Raw genomic sequence first — 19,711 nt, 5'->3', positions numbered from 1 at the left:
TGAAATCAAAGTGAAGTAGAAATTAGAAACTAAATGAAAAACTTGGTTTAGTTTAGAGAGTTACATACTGGCAAACAGTGGGCAGAACAGCAGAACAGAAGAGACAATGACCGTGAAGTCAGCAAGTTCCACATAAGTGGGCGCTGTCAATTCAGCCGTCAGGGCATCGCCCGACCGGCTCACGTGTTACTCAGTTGTCGCATGTGAGCAAAGGCCCTCGCCCACGTCCCAAGAGCCAATGACCAACGTTAAGAAGATTCTTCGAGAAGCTTTTGAATGTGACAGAAGAGGCAATGTCCGTGAAGTTGTTCACCTCCAGTAAACTGAATTGAATAAATACGCGAGACGCAGTGGGCCCGAAAAGATGAGAGACAAAGAAGACGAAGGAAAAGAGAAGAGTAGCAGTAGTTTTCAGTCAGTTTTGGTGCTGAAGACCATCATGCAAGAAGAGACTACATCATGCACAGATGCACCAAGTCCGCCGCTGTAATGGAATACCAAGCAGCAGCCTCGCCACCAGAAGAGAGAAGTTAAAAGGTATTTGAAGTCTGATTTTTACGTACCCGGGTGACTCGTGAGGACGGGAAGGAGATGGCCTCACATCAGCAGTCACCTGTGAGCTGGGATGAAGATCTGACAGCCGTAGACTGGCAAGTGGGAGTCTGTTGTTCGAGTCCAGGACACTGGACTTCCCCCACTGTGCCGCTCCACTGGCCGATGCACAACACACGCGGCCACTTAGAGAAGAGAAACACTGGGGCTCCACATCCAAGGTATCACCATCTGATGCACGACTTCGCTCTCAATAATTAAACGGGCCACAGCGCGATGCGCGTCTCCAGTCAGCTGGGGCGAGACGAAGACACGAGATACACACTGCCACGCATAATCAGACGTCGCCGCTGCCGCAGCAGAAGGCTATGCAAACGACACAGCTGCCATTCTCTGAACCAGAACATCCAGTAAGATACAGTTGTACGAAACTTTCAATAAAAGTTATCTTATGTAAAAATGCTGTTTCATTCTACCTCATACCCGAGCCAAGGAAGAACCCACCCTGCCCACATGTTGTTAAGAGAGAAAAATTAATTTATTTAGTATTTTCACCCTAAAACAATGCTTCAGAATCAAATGCCTTTTCAGTATTGCTCATCCTGACAATTGACTAGCATCAAAAGAGAAAACCCAGTTACATTTAGTACCAGAACTATTACACATCCTAAGACGGCAAGCATGGATCTCCTCCCACATTGTAGCTGGGGAAGGGAAAGCTGCCGGGTGATACAAACAGCATTCAATGGCCTCTCACCATTCAAAGAGAGGACAATTTTAGAATGGCCAAATTTTGCCAGCTTGATATGCTTTACAGGGAAAGCAACCTCACAAATACCACCCATTTTGATCAGGGGCTCTCCCCATGGCCTCCACCCAACTACAGCAAGGGCCGCCTGGCACGGCTGCCATTTTCGGGAGGTCTTATGCTCGAAGAAGACGAGCAACCAATCCTCGGATTACATGGGTTGGGAATGGCTCAGGTATCAGCAGTGAGATCCCTGTGTTGTCAGGAGACTTGGCCAAATGGGTACATAACAGTCCCACCACACGATCTGTCTACATGGGATGGTGACCTAGCAGGGTGGAGGGGGGCTATGGCAAGGATGGAAGAGTGGTGGGAAGGGGGAGAGGAATTCATGCCATAGTCACTAGAGAGAGAGTTCTTGACCAAAAGGCTCAGACTAGAAACAGAAAATTTAAACGTGGAGGTCAAACGTCAGTTGAGGACCTACACACCGAAAAGGATGAAAGAACTGGCAGGAGGAACAAAATTGCAAGCAATACAGGGAACCAAGTGGATAGCCAGATTGACATAAATCAGAACACAGAAGAAGGGGAAGAATGGGGCAGCGGGGAAGGAGCGAGGATAGGGAGAGAGGTACAGGGTGCAGGAAATGCAGCCAGTGAAGGAAAAATGGGCTGCAATAATGCAGGGTCCAGTATGCAACACACAAAAACTCATGAAAAAACTGTGAGCACCATGTGGGAGGTGCACAAATCTTTTAAATTTTTCAAAGTGTATTTAACTGGTGACAAAAAAAAAAAACAGAATTTCAGTCCTCAAATGTTATTTATGAATATTTTGGATTTTTCTCAAATGTTTTAGGATGTTGTCAAATGTTTTGGAATGTTCTCAGTGTTCTGTAAAGAAATTGTAAGTGGATACAGAATGCTTCATTTCAAATTAGGTTATTCTTGATTAATTATGTCAATTTAAGAATACTTAAAGATACTCTTGAGGGCATTTTTGTAGTGTGAAATGCTAAGTATTTTATGATTGTTTGGTTTTTATTTGTAGTACACTCTTGAATGTATTTGAGTTATCCTGAATGTTTCCAGGAAATAAATGAAATTAGACAAAGCAAAGTCAGTCTGTTTCATCTATTAGACCCACACAATAAAGAAAATACAGTTCAGTTCTGAAACAGTGTTAAGGTTTGAATGCAATAAGTAATCTTCTGAATCCCTAGTACATCGAAAAGTAACAAGGCCTAAATATGAAGAACCACACTACAGAATGACAGTCTGCAAGTCCAAATATGCTAGTTGGCCACAATACTGTGTGTGAGGTGCTAAATCGTAGAGACCAATTGTGCATGGAAATGACAAGGATGTTGGCAGCTCCAGTTTCCTTCATAGGTGGCTGACCCAAGGGCATGATGGCTGCAACTCTGCCCACAATCAGTTTTGATAAATGCAGGACAACTGACAGAGAGGCACTGAGGAACTGTGGCAGTAGTCAATGTAACTGTCCAGAGCACCCATGACATGAACTAGTTCCATGTTTGGGACTGAACAGCTATTCTGTGATAGTGCACTGGCATGAATACCATCATGGCATGGAGATATGGTGTGACCTGCTAATGGGCACATCACATGATGTCAGTAAAACACAGACTGTGATTGCAGCAACATGGTGAACATCCACACTCTACCACCAGCAAAACGGGTGCCTCTCATTTCGACTGCCACAGATAACAATTCGACATCTATGGTCACTGTTAGGAAATTTTACTAATATATGAGGTGAGCACAGGTTGGGATTTAGCATACAGATGTTTGTGCTGGCTGTGGCAGATAACACCTGAAGCACGGCCACCAAGTTGGTATGTATGGTCGATTGATGAGTGACAGACCAAGCACATTCCCTGAACTCCAGAGACAGGAGCTCACCATTCAACATACTCAGATCCCAACAACCTCCTAGACTTCACATCCATTTACTCCCACTTTATTTCACTATGCTTCCTTTCCACTCACCATTCATTTTTCTTGCCCTTCCTCATATCTTTCTGTTTCTTTTCTGCTCTCCTGGTTCTGCATTGGACTATTGCTCTTCACCTAATCTATCTTTACTTCTCACTCTGCCCTCATCTCTGGTCTGAAGCAGACACAGTGCTTGCCAGTATACTATCTTTCACCTTGTACTCTCTCTGGTGTCTCCCCCTTAGTCTTTGCCTACCCTCATCATAACCACATGTGGGTGTCCCTCATACTGGGCCTACAATTCCTTTATGACTTTCTTCAGTCTATCAATGTATCCTCCTAAAGGAAGGAGCTAATAGTTCCAAAAGCAAGAATAGTTTCCTCACTTTTACTTTTATGCGATTCTATTCACCTCTTGAAGTAAGTGCTGGCCATACGTAAAGTTACATAAATACTTAGTGTTTAGCAGTAGGTAATAACAGCAGACTGACCATCTGAGAAGAATCAGAGATGCTTTTTCCAGAGCTGATACTTCTCGCCTGTCACTGTTTTTCATTAGTAAAATTTACATTAGCAGCTTGCAATGGCTTCTTCTGCTACTTAATGTGTAACTTATCCTTATCATATTTCTCAGTGCTACATCTTCACACCCACAATGCCTTTCCTAACAGTGACTGGGTGATGATACTTGGACAGTATTCCTATACACATAATGATGTATCTAAAAACAAAGATGATGTGACTTACCAAATGAAAGTGCTGGCAGGTCGACAGACACACAAACAAACACAAACATACACACAAAATTCAAGCTTTCGCAGCAAACTGTTGCCTCATCAGGAAAGAGGGAAGGAGAGGGAAAGACGAAAGGATGTGGGTTTTAAGGGAGAGGGTAAGGAGTCATTCCAGCATGCCACCCTTCACCTCAAAAAACTATCCAATCTCCTGGTTTCCCACCTCCGGAAAGGCAACTCACTCACCCTTCACAACCTTTCCAGCAAACCTCAACCACCTCTCATTGCACACAAACCCAGTCTCTCCCATCTACTCAGTCTCCCACTTCCAGCTCCACTCCCTCCAAAACCTCAAAATTCCAATCAACACAATCTGGCACCACAACACCCTAATTCAGTAGTTAACCTTTCCTCCAAACCTCTCTCCCAATCCGAAACCTCTGTCCTATCCAAAGGCCTCACTTTCAGCCCCACTCCCAGATTCAACCAAACAGCCCTCATCAAAGATTTACTATCCTACACTCGTACTCTCTGCTGGAAGTATCACTTTGCCATGAAGAAAAATGATCCTAATCCTACCCCTAATGATCCAACACCCCAAGACACTATCCAAATTGAACCCTGCCTGGTACAGTTCCATCGTCCGTCACAGCGGGACCCACCTCCTCTTCCTCAAAATCACCATCTCCAAACCTTCCAGGAATTTCTGACTTCCAGCCTTGCCTCTCAATCCTTCTTAAAAAACCTTAATCCTACTCCCAACATCACCACTGCTGAAGCCCAGGCTATCCGTTATCTGAAGGCTGACCGGTCCATCGTCATTCTTCCGGCGGACAAGGGTTCCATGACCGTGGTACTTGATCGTCGGGAGTATGTGGCTGAGGGACTGCGTCAGCTTTCAGACAACACCACATACAAAGTTTGCCAAGGTAATCCCATTCCTGATGTCCAGGCGGAGCTTCAAGGAATCCTCAGAACCTTAGGCCCCCTACAAAACCTTTCACCTGACTCCATCAACCTCCTGACCCCACCGACACCCCGCACCCCTACCTTCTACCTTCTTCCTAAAATTCACAAACCCAATCATCCCGGCCGCCCCATTGTAGCTGGTTACCAAGCCCCCACAGAACGTATCTCTGCCTACGTAGATCAACACCTTCAACCCATTACGTGCAGTCTCCCATCCTTCATCAAAGACACCAACCACTTTCTCGAACACCTGGAATCCTTACCCAATCCGTTACCCCCAGAAACCATCCTTGTAACCATTGATGCCACTTCCTTATACACAAATATCCCGCACGTCCAGGGCCTCGCTGCGATGGAGCACTTCCTTTCACGCCGATCACCAGCCACCCTACCTAAAACCTCTTTCCTCATTACCTTAGCCAACTTCATCCTGACCCACAACTTCTTCACTTTTGAAGGCCAGACATACCAACAATTAAAGGGAACAGCCATGTTACCAGGATGGCCCCTTCGTACGCCTACCTATTCATGGGTCGCTTAGAGGAAGCCTTCTTGGTTACCCAGGCCTGCCAACCCAAAAATTTGGTACAGATTTATTGATGACATCTTCATGATCTGGACTCACAGTGAAGAAGAACTCCAGAATTTCCTCTCCAACCTCAACTCCTTTGGTTTCATCAGATTCACCTGGTCCTACTCCAAATCCCATGCCACTTTCCTTGATGTTGACCTCCACCTGTCCAATGGCCAACTACACACGTCTGTCCACATCAAACCCACCAACAAGCAACAGTACCTCCATTACGACAGCTGCCACCCATTCCACATCAAACGGTCCCTTCCCTACAGCCTAGGTCTTCGTGGCAAACGAATCTGCTCCAGTCCGGAATCCCTGAAGCATTACACCAACAACCTGACAACAGCTTTCACATCCCGCAACTACCCTCCCGACCTGGTACAGAAGCAAATAACCAGAGCCACTTCCTCATCCTCTCAAACCCAGAACCTCCCACAGAAGAACCACAAAAGTGCCCCACTTGTGACAGGATACTTTCCGTGACGGGATCAGATTCTGAATGTGGCTCTCCAGCAGGGATACGACTTCCTCAAATCCTGCCCTGAAATGAGATCCATCCTTCATGAAATCCTCCCCACTCCACCAAGAGTGTCTTTCCGCCGTCCACCGAACCTTCGTAACCTCTTAGTTCATCCCTATGAAATCCCCAAACCACCTTCCCTATCCTCTGGCTCCTACCCTTGTAACCGCCCCCGGTGCAAAACCTGTCCCATGCACCCTCCCACCACCACCTACTCCAGTCCTGTAACCCGGAAGGTGTACACGATCAAAGGCAGGGCCACGCGTGAAAGCACCCACGTGATCTACCAACTGACCTGCCTACACTGTGATGCATTCTATGTGGGAATGACCAGCAACAAACTGTCCATTCGCATGAATGGACACAGGCTGACAGTGTTTGTTGGTAATGAGGATCACCCTGTGGCTAAACATGCCTTCAGCACGGCCAGCACATCTTGGCACAGTGTTACACCCTCCGGGTTATCTGGATACTTCCCACTAACACCAACCTATCCAAACTCCGGAGATGGGAATTTGCTCTTCAATATATCCTCTCTTCCCATTATCCACCAGGCCTCAATCTCCGCTAATTTCAAGTTGCCGCCACTCATACCTCACCTGTCATTCAACAACATCTTTGCCTCAGCACTTCTGCCTCGACTGACATCTCTGCCCAAACTCTTTGTCTTTAAATATGTCTGCTTGTGTCTGTATATGTGTGGATGGATATGTGTGTGTGTGCGAGTGTATACCCATCCTTTTTTCCCCCCTAAGGTAAGTCTTTCCGCTCCCGGGATTGGAATGACTCCTTACCCTCTCCCTTAAAACCCACATCCTTTCGTCTTTCCCTCTCCTTCCCTCTTTCCTGATGAGGCAACAGTTTCTTGCGAATGCTTGAATTTTGTGTGTATGTTTGTGTTTGTTTGTGTGTCTGTCGACCTGCCAGCACTTTCATTTGGTAAGTCACATCACCTTTTTTTTTTTTAGATATATTTTTCCTACGTGGAATGTTTCCCTTTATTATAACTATACACATAATGAGTTATGAATATACAAAATTTTACTGAAATTGCTTCAAATGCTTCTGAGTTAACCTTCCACGTCACCACCTCATCACTCCAGCTCCTATGGGTAATAAGTGGTTGTTGAATAATAATAATAATAATAATAATAATAATAATAACAATAATTATTATTATTATCATAATAATAATAATAATAATAATAATAACAATAAATCCCGTGGAGGCCCAGGAAAAGAATAGGCCTCCGGTATGTTCTGCCAGTCGTAAAAGGCGACGAAAAGAACAAACCACTAATAGGGCTAACCCCCCTTTTAGTGTGATTAGTTGGTTCAGGACAGAACTAATGAAGCCTCGGACAAGCGCCGTCATGGTCGGGGACGACGCTTGAACCCTATGCCCGCCCACAATGGTAACGACACTGCTAGCCAACTGGAAAATGATTTAAATCCAAATAGAGGTGTTTTGCAGGATATGCTTCCTGCAACCACCCTAGAAGGAAAACAAAGACAGAGGATGAGATGGTCAGATGAAGTTAATCGACACCTCATGTTCTGTTATTACCAAGCAACAAACCTAGGAACCAACACAACTGGATACAGATCACAAGTATACACAACATTTATTACCAGATACCCAGAATTAAAATTTTTAACAGAACAATGACTAGCTGATCAGATCCGTGTAATAATAAAAAATAACAGGATACCCAAGTCAGAATTAGAAAACATCAAACAACAAGTACAACAAATACTGGAACAAAATAATGTGCAATCAGAAGAAGAAGAAAATACAGTAATGGACTCAAACATCCCAGAGCAAACAAACAAAGACCAACACGCATCAATTAAACAATCAGAGGAAAACGAAATCTTAAGACAGCCACCAGAACAAGCACAAATAGAACACGAAGAGACACACGTGTTAGATATAGAAGAGAAATTTCAGCTGACATATATAGAATACAAAGACACAAATACAGACATCAGACCATTTTTGCATAGACCGTCTAATAACCCACAAGTCGAAACAACAATAAAATCTATCAACACAATCATACACAACGAAATAAATGAAAATACAACTATGGAAGAGTTACAACTACTGGTTTATATAGGAGCACTCACTACACTAAATATACACACTAGGCAGAGATCAGAACCAACCAACACACAGAAGAAACCCACAAAACCAGCATGGCAACACAGGCTACAGATCAGAATAGAAAAACTGAAAAAGACATCGGACTGCTAACACAATTTATAAGAAATGAAATATCAGACAAAAAACGAAAAAGGTTAGGTAAAATCTCACAACAAGAAGCAATAGAGCAATTAGATGAAAAGAAGCAGAAATTACAAGCATTGGCCAAATGACTTAGAAGATACAAAAAAAGTGAAAATAGTAGGAAACAAAACCAAACATTCAACACAAACCAAAAGAGATTTTACCAGACAATAGATAACACACACATTAAAATAGACAATCCACCAAACATAACAGACATGGAACACTTCTGGAGCAACATATGGTCAAACCCGGTACAACATAACAGGCATGCATGGTGGATACAAGCAGAAACAGACACATACAAGATGATACCACAAATGCCTGAAGTGATAATTTTGCAACATGAAGTCACCCGAGCAATTAATTCTACACACAATTGGAAATCCCCTGGAAATGATAAAATAGTAAATTACTGGCTAAAGAAGTTCACCTCAACACATTCACATCTAACTAAATTATTTAACAGTTACATTGCAGACCCATACACATTCCCTGTTACACTTGCACATGGAATAACCTATCTGAAACCTAAAGATCAAGCAGACACAGCAAACCCAGCTAAATATCGCCCCATGCCTACCAACAATCTACAAAATATTAACTTCAGTCATTACACAGAAATTAATGACACATACAACACAGAACAAAATTATAAATGAAGAACAAAAAGGCTGTTGCAAAGGAGCACGAGGATGTAAAGAGCAACTGATAATAGATACAGAGGTGACATATCAAGCTAACACGAAACAAAGATCGCTACACTATGCATACATTGATTACCAAAAAGCCTTTGATAGTGTACCCCACTCATGGTTACTACAGATATTGGAAATATACAAAGTAGATCCTAAATTGATACAGTTTCTAAACATAGTAATGAAAAACTGGAAAACCACACTTAATATTCAAACAAATTCAGATAACATCACATCACAGCCAATACAGATTAAGTGTGGAATATACCAAGGAGACTCATTAAGTCCTTTCTGGTTCTGTCTTGCTCTGAACCCACTATCCAACATGCTAAATAATACAAATTATGGATATAATATTACTGGAACATACCCACACAAAATCACACATTTGCTATACATGGATGATCTAAAACTACTGGCAGCAACCAATCAACAACTCAACCAATTACTAAAGATAACGGAAGTATTCAGCAATGATATAAATATGGCTTTTGGAACAGACAAATGTAAGAAAAATAGCATAGTCAAGGGAAAACACACTAAACAAGAAGATTACATATTGAATAACCACAGTGACTCCATAGAAGCGATGGAAAAAACAGATGCCTATAAATATCTAGGATACAGACAAAAAATAGGAATAGATAATACAAATATTAAAGAAGAACTAAAAGAAAAATATAGACAAAGGCTAACAAAAATACTGAAAACTGAACTGACAGCAAGAAACAAGACAAAAGCTATAAATACTTATGCTATACCTATATTGACCTACTCATTTGGAGTAGTGAAATGGAGTAACACAGACCTAGAAGCACTCAATACACTTACATGTTCACAATGCCACAAATATAGAATACATCACATACATTCAGCAACAGAAAGATTCACATTAAGCAGAAAGGATGGAGGAAGGGGATTCATCGACATAAAAAACCTACATTATGGACAGGTAGACAATGTAAGAAAATTCTTTCTAGAACGAGCAGAAACTAGCAAAATACACAAAGCAATCACTCATATAAATACATTGGCTACACCACTGAAATTTCATAACCACCGTTACAACCCTTTAGATCACATAACATCAACAGATACAAAGAAAGTAAATTGGAAAAAGAAAACACTACATGGCAAGCACCCGTATCATCTAACACAGCCACACATCGATCAAGACGCATCCAACACATGGCTAAGAAAAGGCAATATATACAGTGAGACGGAAGGATTCATGATTGCAATACAGGATCAAACAATAAACACCAGATATTACAGCAAGCATATTATTAAAGATCCCAATACCACAACAGATAAATGCAGACTATGCAAACAACAAATAGAAACAGTAGATCACATCACAAGTGGATGTACAATACTAGCAAATACAGAATACCCCAGAAGACATGACAATGTAGCAAAAATAATACATCAACAGCTTGCCTTACAACATAAACTTATAAAGCAACACGTTCCCACATACAAGTATGCACCACAAAATGTACTGGAGAATGATGAATATAAATTATACTGGAACAGAACCATTACAACAGATAAAACAACACCACATAACAAACCTGACATCATACTCACCAATAAAAAGAAGAAATTAACACAACTAATCGAAATATCCATACCCAATACAACAAATATACAAAAGAAAACAGGAGAAAAAATTGAAAAATACATCCAACTGGCTGAGGAAGTCAAGGACATGTGGCATCAGAATAAAGTTGACATTATACCAATTATACTATCAACTACGGGAGTCATACCACACAATATCCACCAGTACATAAATACAATACAGCTACATCCAAACTTATATATACAATTACAGAAATCCGTAATTATTGATACATGTTCTATTACCCGAAAGTTCCTAAATGCAATATAACATATGCCGTACAGTTAAAAGGAAGTGACGCTTGATCAAGGTCCGCGTCACGTCCCATTTTTAACCAGACTTAACATCTGAGAAAGTAAAGAAATAACAATAATAATAAATGATGTATAATTAATATGGAAAAAATTAAAGGATAGTACAATTGCGTTATTAGTATATGAACTGTGTGTATGAAATAGTGCTATCATTCCTTCACCTCCATCACTATATATATGTATATTTGTCGTCTCCTGAAAGTTCTTACTTCTGTTAATCTTACGAAATAGGACCATGGACTTGCTCTCTTACATTTCAATTGTAGATGCAGGCAGCTGACGCCAAGGACACCAGTGCCTCTCTAGATGAAGGAAATCCTCCCAACTTGGCTCCACTTCACTTCAATAAAAATACTTAATACTGTTATTGAGTCTTCTCTTTTCAGAATCACATATAATACACAACACTTGTAGCATGTCATACTTTGAGCAATATATCTCAACCATCCTTCTACATATGAGAGAGTGAAATAAAATCATGTAAAAAGAAAAGTGAATGATGTTTTTTGTTCATTTGTCTGCTCCTTGTATTCCTGATACCATTTATTTACCTTCCTAACTTCCTCTTGCTAAAGGTTTTGCATGACATTTCTCCATCTGCAATCTTGCTGTTGTATAATTTTCATTTGCTTACAAAACTTGTGGTAATCATACAGTTGTGTTGTACATTGCCTTTATAAAATTATTTTTATCTTCTTCTGTTAATTCACTAAATTCCTCAAAATCTTGTGGTAACCCAGGCATCTGCATCAACATCCTTTAATATAAATGGTCCTGAAACCGAATTCTTGTAAATATAGACATCACCTAGCTAATCTATGGTGCAACTGTTCGTATGTTAAAAGATATGACAGTGACTGATGATCACAGCCAACTTTGGTATTTTTACCTCATAAAAAATATTCAAACTTTTTAAATGCCCATTTACAGCTAAAATTTCCAATTCTGACACAGAGCAAGGTCTTTCTGCTTCTGATAATGTTCAACTAGCAAAACTAATGAGCATGGGTCCTTCTTCACCTTCTTCTCGCATCTGGAACAAGCATGCCCCCAGTTCCTGAGATGATGCAGCCGTGCATAGACAAAAATTATTGGCCATGTAAGGGTGGCTAAGAATGTTTGCATAAATTAATGCCTGTTTAATGTTTTAAATTCCTCCTAACACTTATCATCCCATACCTAAGGCCAGGATACTAGTCCTAAATAAGCTTTTCATTGTTTTTTATTCCATAAAGCTGGACAATTGCATATGGCATGAGTTTTTTCAGATCAGGTAATACACCTTGTTCTGACACAACATGTCCTAAACATTTGACTTGTTCCTTACCAAAATTAGACTTTCTTAAATTGGCTGCTACTCCATCTGCAAATCGTTCAAGTACCTGTTCAGTCAGCCCGATATATTCTAACCAAGCAGGTGTGGCTATCAGCATGTTGTCCACATAAACAGTGACTTTGCTAAGCAATTCTAGTACTAAGACCTTGTCCAGTGCCAATATAAATACGCCTGCACTCATGTTCAGTCCAAAAGGTAGAACACAGAGTTCATACCTCCTGCCACCACAAACTAATGCTGTATCTTATCAACTTTCTTTGTGGAGCTTTCTTTGCCAATAGGACTCCTTGAAGTTGAGTATACTGAAGTATTTTGTATTGTAATACTTTAAAAGCTATTTGTCCAAGATGTCTAGTCCCATGCACACTGTTACTAAAATCTTATTGATACCTCTAGCACTGAGAACTAAACTTACAGACCCATATGATTTACTTACTGGTAATATAGGACTCCAATAGGGTGAAAATGAAGAGTATATAATTTCCCATATGATCATATGATTGATCTCTTCCCTTACTGCCTCTCACTTTGCCCATGGAGTAGGATATTACATTACACAAAAAATTTCATGTGGATAAACTTCAAATTTATATTCATAGTGCCTGATTACTCCAGGCTTCTTACTGAAAACATCTGCATATTTAAACAACAAATCTGAAAGTTCTTGTCATTGCATATCATTTAGTATCTGTGATTCACGTAGTGTCTGCTCTACCATTTCGTTACTAACATCAGTGTTTGCTTCTCATTCGGGATCAAATTTTTAAAATTCACATTTCGAAATGAATATTGTACTATTACATTTGAATCTGGTGTGTTTTTGTTACTTTTATCAGATGTTTTGACTAAATCAACAGAAAAAAAATCTAATCCTTTACATAAAAGTGGCATTTACCATTACCTATGTCAATCTGTGGTTTGTATGTTCTAAACGTGTCCGTGCCAATATGACAACTAAGCTTGTGAATTATCAGACAGTTGCACTTCACTGTAAAATGTTAAATTTGTAATGGAATAAGTGCCTGATGTGTCAGCAATTTAGTCTTACTGCCTGTACCAGTTCACACCTTGCAATTTTGGACAGGGTATATTGGAAAGTTTCCTCACTTCTTCGATTCACAGAAAAATGATTTTGACATTAGGTTTGTATATGAAACTGTACCTAAAATTAACTGTGTGTCAATATTAAATATTTTCAGCTTAATAATTGCTTGTACTTGTTCTTCCTGCATATTATTCATTGTGTCTAACTCATGCTGATACAGATCCCCCTTGACGTTGCCTCATTTGTCAAATCTTATAAAACAAGTTAGTAGTTTTCTTTTGCCCCCACTCCCAGAGAAGTCAATAGCTGGTGCTTAACAATGACCTGCTGGGGTTTCCCGACGGCTTAGTGTGACTCAATTCATTACCTGCAGTGCTAGTTTGTGTTGTTGGCTGCTCATGACGTTTCTTTGCGAGTGCTCGTCTTATTAGTAGAAACTGCTGTGCCATTACTTAGCTGTCCATAAGTTGGCTGTTGTACAGCATAAGGCATGCCATTGGCACATGTCGGCCACTGCTGTGGCTGACTGTTTCTGTTTGTATTCAGCGTATGACCTTGTGATGGTGAATTGTAATTTGATCATGCATTGAAATTACTCCTGTTTCCAAAATTTCTTTTAAATCTTATGTATTTTCCATTCCCATATTCGTTACTTCTGGTTATGTAACTGTACTGTTGTGCATACCATCACTGCTGTGTGTTTAGATCACGTTCCATGGCCTGATTTATGTAACTATGCAGTTGTGCCCGATTTTCTGTTGCTCTATTCAGAAAAGATCTTTCTTGATATAATAAGTCAACAGAATCAAGCACTGACAGAAAATATGCAGTGTCATGCTCTGGCATTGTGACTAATGTTTCTCTAATGTGCCATGGTAAGTGACTTCAGAATTTTTACTATTGGGTTCATCCAGTAGTGTGTCTTGCTCAGGTATTGTTCAAAGTATTCGTGTAGACTACCTGATTTGCCAATGAATGATGGGGGTTGAAAACCTCGTGTTCGAGTCTGTATTGTACTGCCTCAGACCAGTATTTGCCAAGGAAAGCTCATTCAAATTGTGCGCAAATGCTGCAACGTTTGGCCATTTCAGTTGCCCATGAAAGTACATAACCTCATGTATATCCCACAGCAAATCTGATTTTCTGTGCTTCCGTCCAGTTGCATCGAAATACCGGGTCATCAAAAAATCAGTATAAATTTGAAAACTGAATAAATCACAGAATAATGTAAATAGAGGGGTAAAAATTGACACACATACTTGGAATGACATGGGGTATTATTAGAACCAAAAAAATAAAAAAGTTCAAAAATGGCACTTCATCTGATCAGAATAGCTATAATTAGCATTACAAAGTAAGACAAAGCAAAGATTGTGTTCTTTACAGGAAATGCTCAATATGTCCACCATCATTTCTCAACAATAGCTGCAGAAGAGGAATAATGTTGTGAACAGCACTGTAAAACATGTCTGGAGTTATGGTGAGGCATTGGCGTTGGATGTCGTCTTTCAGCATTCCTAGATATGTCAGTCAATCAAGATACACTTGCAACTTCAGGTAACCCCAAAGCCAATAATCGCACGGACTGAGGTCTGGGAGGTGAAGCATGACGAAAGTGGCGGCTGAGCACACGATCATCACCAAACGATACACGCATGTAGCAATATGGGGTGGAGTGCCATCCTGCATAAACATCGTATGTTCCAGCAGGTGTTTATCAGCCAGGCTGGGAATGATGCAATTCTGTAACATATTGGTGTACCTCTCACCCATCACGGTAGCAGTTTTGCTGTCCTGTGCCATCTGTTGGACATTTTGTGAACTTCGTTACTTTTTTTTTTTTTTTTTTTTCGGTTCTAATAAAACCCCATGTCATTCCAAGAATGTGTGTCAATTTTTACCCCTCTATCTACATTATTCCGTGGTTTATTAAGTTTTCAAATTTATGCTGACTTTTTGATCACCCTGTACATGACTAAAAGCACTGATAAATACTACCTGATTCTTTCTTTTACCTTTGTTAGCGAATGTAGGAAATTGTAGATGTCTCAGCAAACCTTCATCTGCAAAAGTTGTTGATAGACATGTGGCATTTTCGGTCATATTTATGTTGTTATTGCAGTTACCTGTAATTATAGTTGGTAATTGCCAGGTGTTGGAGTTGTGGTTAAGTTTACAATTTGCACTATACAACTGTCACTGGTACCTGCTATACGACTATTTGTGGATAAATACCAACAGGTTGTGGTGTGCTCCCTATCCTGTGCCTTATTTATATGCATATTGCGAGATCTGATAATATTTGCTTCTGAAAGATTGCCGATCCTACCTTCCACGGCTTATAGGTTAGTGGTTAATGTTTACCTTGCTCACTATTTCATTTTATTTTTTCTGAATAGCTTTTTCTTCTTCATCTATGTATAATTTACTAACGAATGTGTAGAAGTCTGTTAATTTGTAGAAACATTTTGTATGATATGATTCTTCTGTAGTTAGTAAATATAACAAGTGTATTGTTTCCATTTGATACCTTAGTGTTCATACATGATACAATTAATATAGAGACTAGAATTCACTCATGTGTTTAATATGTAAGAATCTAGGTAATCATTGAAATGTGTCATTTGTTTTAGGATAAGAGTTTTATTTGTTAATTAATCAAATAATTATTTTAAACAATGCTGAGGATTGGTTGGGATTGTTAAGGAAGTATAAATAGTTACAGACATGTTGGCAATGCTGTCCATTGGTTTTGGTTTTTGAGAAATGAGCATGTAGCTGCCCTTTTTGTATTGTAAGTATTGTAGGCTTATGCAGTAATACTTTGATTTTGTTTTGGAAGTATAATAAAAATGATGAAACTTAACACAAGACTGAACCAAATTAACTCTCCAGTAATTAATTTACAGTGACTGTCAATGTACTCAGGACGTCGACTGTGGCAGATCATAACTATGAACAACCCCGTTATTACGAGTAGTTAAGAATGTTATAAGCTAGAGGTACACCTTCATAGTTTGTTTATTTTGTTTAACAACATGGGTAACTTTTTTACTGTCGAACACAACTCATTTTGTGTTGCTTCGATATACATCTTCACATCTGCAATTTTCTTTATCTGTTGCTCTACTAGTCATGATGGTCATTGAAAGAATCTACCTTCTGTTTTAACTCCGTAATATTATCGTTAACTTCAGGAAGTACTTCAAGCTTTGCTTGTCTTTTGTACCATTCAATATTTCGTGAATTTCAGTGTGAAAATTTTTGCCTAAGTCATTGAACTTCTGTGGGACTGTGACTTGCAAATACTTGATTTTGTTCTTGTTTCTTTGTATTTAGATCTTATGTGACACTTTTGTTGGTGTTTTATTGTGTTGACATCTTGTGTCAAATTATCAATTTCAGTATTCGTATCTTGTTCCTTATCACTAAAATTGGTGTGCACATTATCTAATTTCATGTTTATGACAGGTAATAACTGTCATAGCAGTCTATCAGCTATACTACTGTGGTTACTGTCAGCTTTGTAATGTGTTGTCCAGATTCATATTTGTACATTTCTATGTTTCATTCGTAAGCAGTATGTCACTCTGGGAGCTGTCTGACATTGTCTTGTCAATTGTAAACATTGTGTCGTCAACGTTATTCTGCTGTGGAGTGTTGCTATCATTTGTCACACCTGGGACACTCACCTATAACCTACTTGAACTTTTTGCGGTAGACATGCATGGCACCTGAACTTCAATTGTTCGTTTGCACAATTCTATATACCTCAGCCGATTGCATTTTCTTTACTGCTATCAACAATGCACATAAATTTTCCTCCCATGTATGAATATGCAAAAATAAAAATTTCACAAAAAATGCTAAAATTTCAGATGCTAATTATTGCAATTAATTGTAATTTACACGAAGTCAAATCCTGTTTTACATCTATTACGATATGCAAACTATTGTGTCACAATTCTTTATGATTTACTGACAACGTGTCACACACTGGAAAATTCCAGTGAATTTTCCACAATAAAATTCAAGGAAGGGAATAATAAGGAAAAGCTATGTATTTACATTAAAAGAGGTGCTGCAAAGCCTAAGCATATAAGCAACTTGCAAAGCCATCCTATCTTTGCTGCGCCAAACAAAATGGCTTACTATGGAAAATTTCACATAACCAGGGTCCAGTTCTTATTTATCTCCACAATTTTCTTCCTTTTTGCTTTACCTGCAACCCATTGTGATTAATGTAAACAGAAAATACAAATGATTAGTTTTTATGAGTAATGACTATGTCATAGAAATCTCTTTCTTTAACAATAGTTAACGTACCCTACTTACAACTGGTAGCCTGAAGTAGTGGCACTTATCTCAACAGTTTTTTTATAACAACAATAGAAATGGAAAAAAATTATTGGATAGCACAATTGCATTATTAGTAAATGATCTGTATGTACGAAATTGTGCTAGTCTTCCTTCACTTTACCTTGCGTCCCTTCTTTTTTTTTGTATTTTAATTATGTCATCTTCTGAAAGCTCTTATACTTCTGTTTATCTTATGAAATAGGACCGTGGATTCCTCTGACATTTCATTTCAATTGTAGATGCAGGCAGCTGACTCCAAGGACACCAGTGCCTTTCAAGATGACGGAAATCCTCCCAGCTTTGCTCCACGTCACTTCAATAAAAGTAGTTAATGCTGTTATTTAGTCTTCTCTTATTGAGAATCACATATAATACAAAGCACTCATTGAAAATCTTACTTCAAGCAATACATTGAAGCAATCCTGCATATGAGAGAGTGAAACAAAAAAATGTAGAACAAAATGTGAATGATGTTTTTTGTTCATTTGTCTGCTCCATACTGACCACTCATAATTAATGGCTTTGCTGATGTACATAGTCAGTCCTTGCTTCTGTTATAATCACTGTTTCATTTTTTTGTTCTTTAATGAATTCTAACTTTACCACGTCCCGGCGGTCTTTCCCAATGTACCTTCACATTGTTATAATACAACCAATGATGCAAACTGATACTTTCCACAATCTGCTCTCTTCACACCGCAGTTTGCTGCACTGATACTGAAAGTGTTTCAGTTCTGTAGCAATGCTACTGGAATAGGCATATTAAGAAGGATAGTCACTTTGTAAAGTTTCCAGCTTTCTCTTCTTGCTACCTTTTGACTGAATGCCTGGCGTGTATTCTTTATTACACTGGTAACAATTTGTTGCAACACAGAACAATTTTCACAGTTTTCAATCATTTGATTGTCACACAAATTAGGTTGCTAAAAATTTGATGACAAAATACACAATATCAATTCCTCAGTGCTTGTGTTTGTTTATACTCCTGCAATATGGGCTTTTCAGATTAAAGATGCACAAGTTTGAAAAAGTGTTATAGCTGTAGCCTACATGACAACCTTAATGACAAATGGCCTTAGGTCAATTAGGCTGCTTTTATCTGAGTACGTTATATGTGTAACAAACTCCTCATAATTCATGATTTGTGAAAAACTAGACTATTCTAGCACACATTGCATTTTAGTTTTCTTGCAGCCACTGAGGTGCATTATCAATGGTACGTAGCTGTTAACACCATTAGTGTCAGAATGTGATACACAGGGAGAGGTAGAACAGTGAGAAAATAGTGTGTATTCCTTCTATGGTTATGAAACACAGAAGTAATTTACTTTGGTTGTTCTACCTATCACAGGTTTCTTTAAGATCTTCAAAAATGTAGAAATTCAGTTTTTTCTCCGCTTAAAGTATTTGCCTGATTGGCATGTATCAATGTGACCCAGGCAGTTGTCTGCTATCCAAATTGGTCTTCAGGAAGATTAGTGTGAAATTTTCCAGGCTAAGTGGATTTCACATACACAATATTTGAAAAATCAAGACTGGAACATGTAGACAACTTCAGAGCAGTTAATGTTTTTTTTGTAAAGTCTGACACACCTCTTGCCAACCCCTACCATTTATCAAGATGAGCCAGAAAGTATTTTTGAGGTAATGAGCTGCTCATCTGTATACCAGGATGGTATATTGACAATCTTATGAAAAGGATGTTGCTACTCACCTTATAGTAGAGATGAGTCACAAGAAAAAGAAACAAGTAAGGTCTTCATTGGGACTGAACAACCAGAATGAGGTGGGGAAAAGGCAGGGCAACTAGGTGCAGTCAGGAGGTTAGCTGGAGAGCAGGGCAGGGTGCGGCAGGGGCGGGGGCAGCAGAAAAGGAGAAGAAATAAGACTGTGCGCACTTTTGGAAGAGTGCTGTTTAGTGCTGTAGTGGGAACTGGAAAGGGGATAGGAGGGTAAGGATATTCTATGGTGACATGACAAACAA

Source organism: Schistocerca serialis, chromosome 10 (assembly GCF_023864345.2).
Source record: "Schistocerca serialis cubense isolate TAMUIC-IGC-003099 chromosome 10, iqSchSeri2.2, whole genome shotgun sequence".
NCBI classification, from domain to species: Eukaryota; Metazoa; Arthropoda; class Insecta; order Orthoptera; family Acrididae; genus Schistocerca; species Schistocerca serialis.
The sequence above is the reverse complement of the archived record's forward strand: the minus strand, read 5'-3'. Positions refer to the sequence as shown.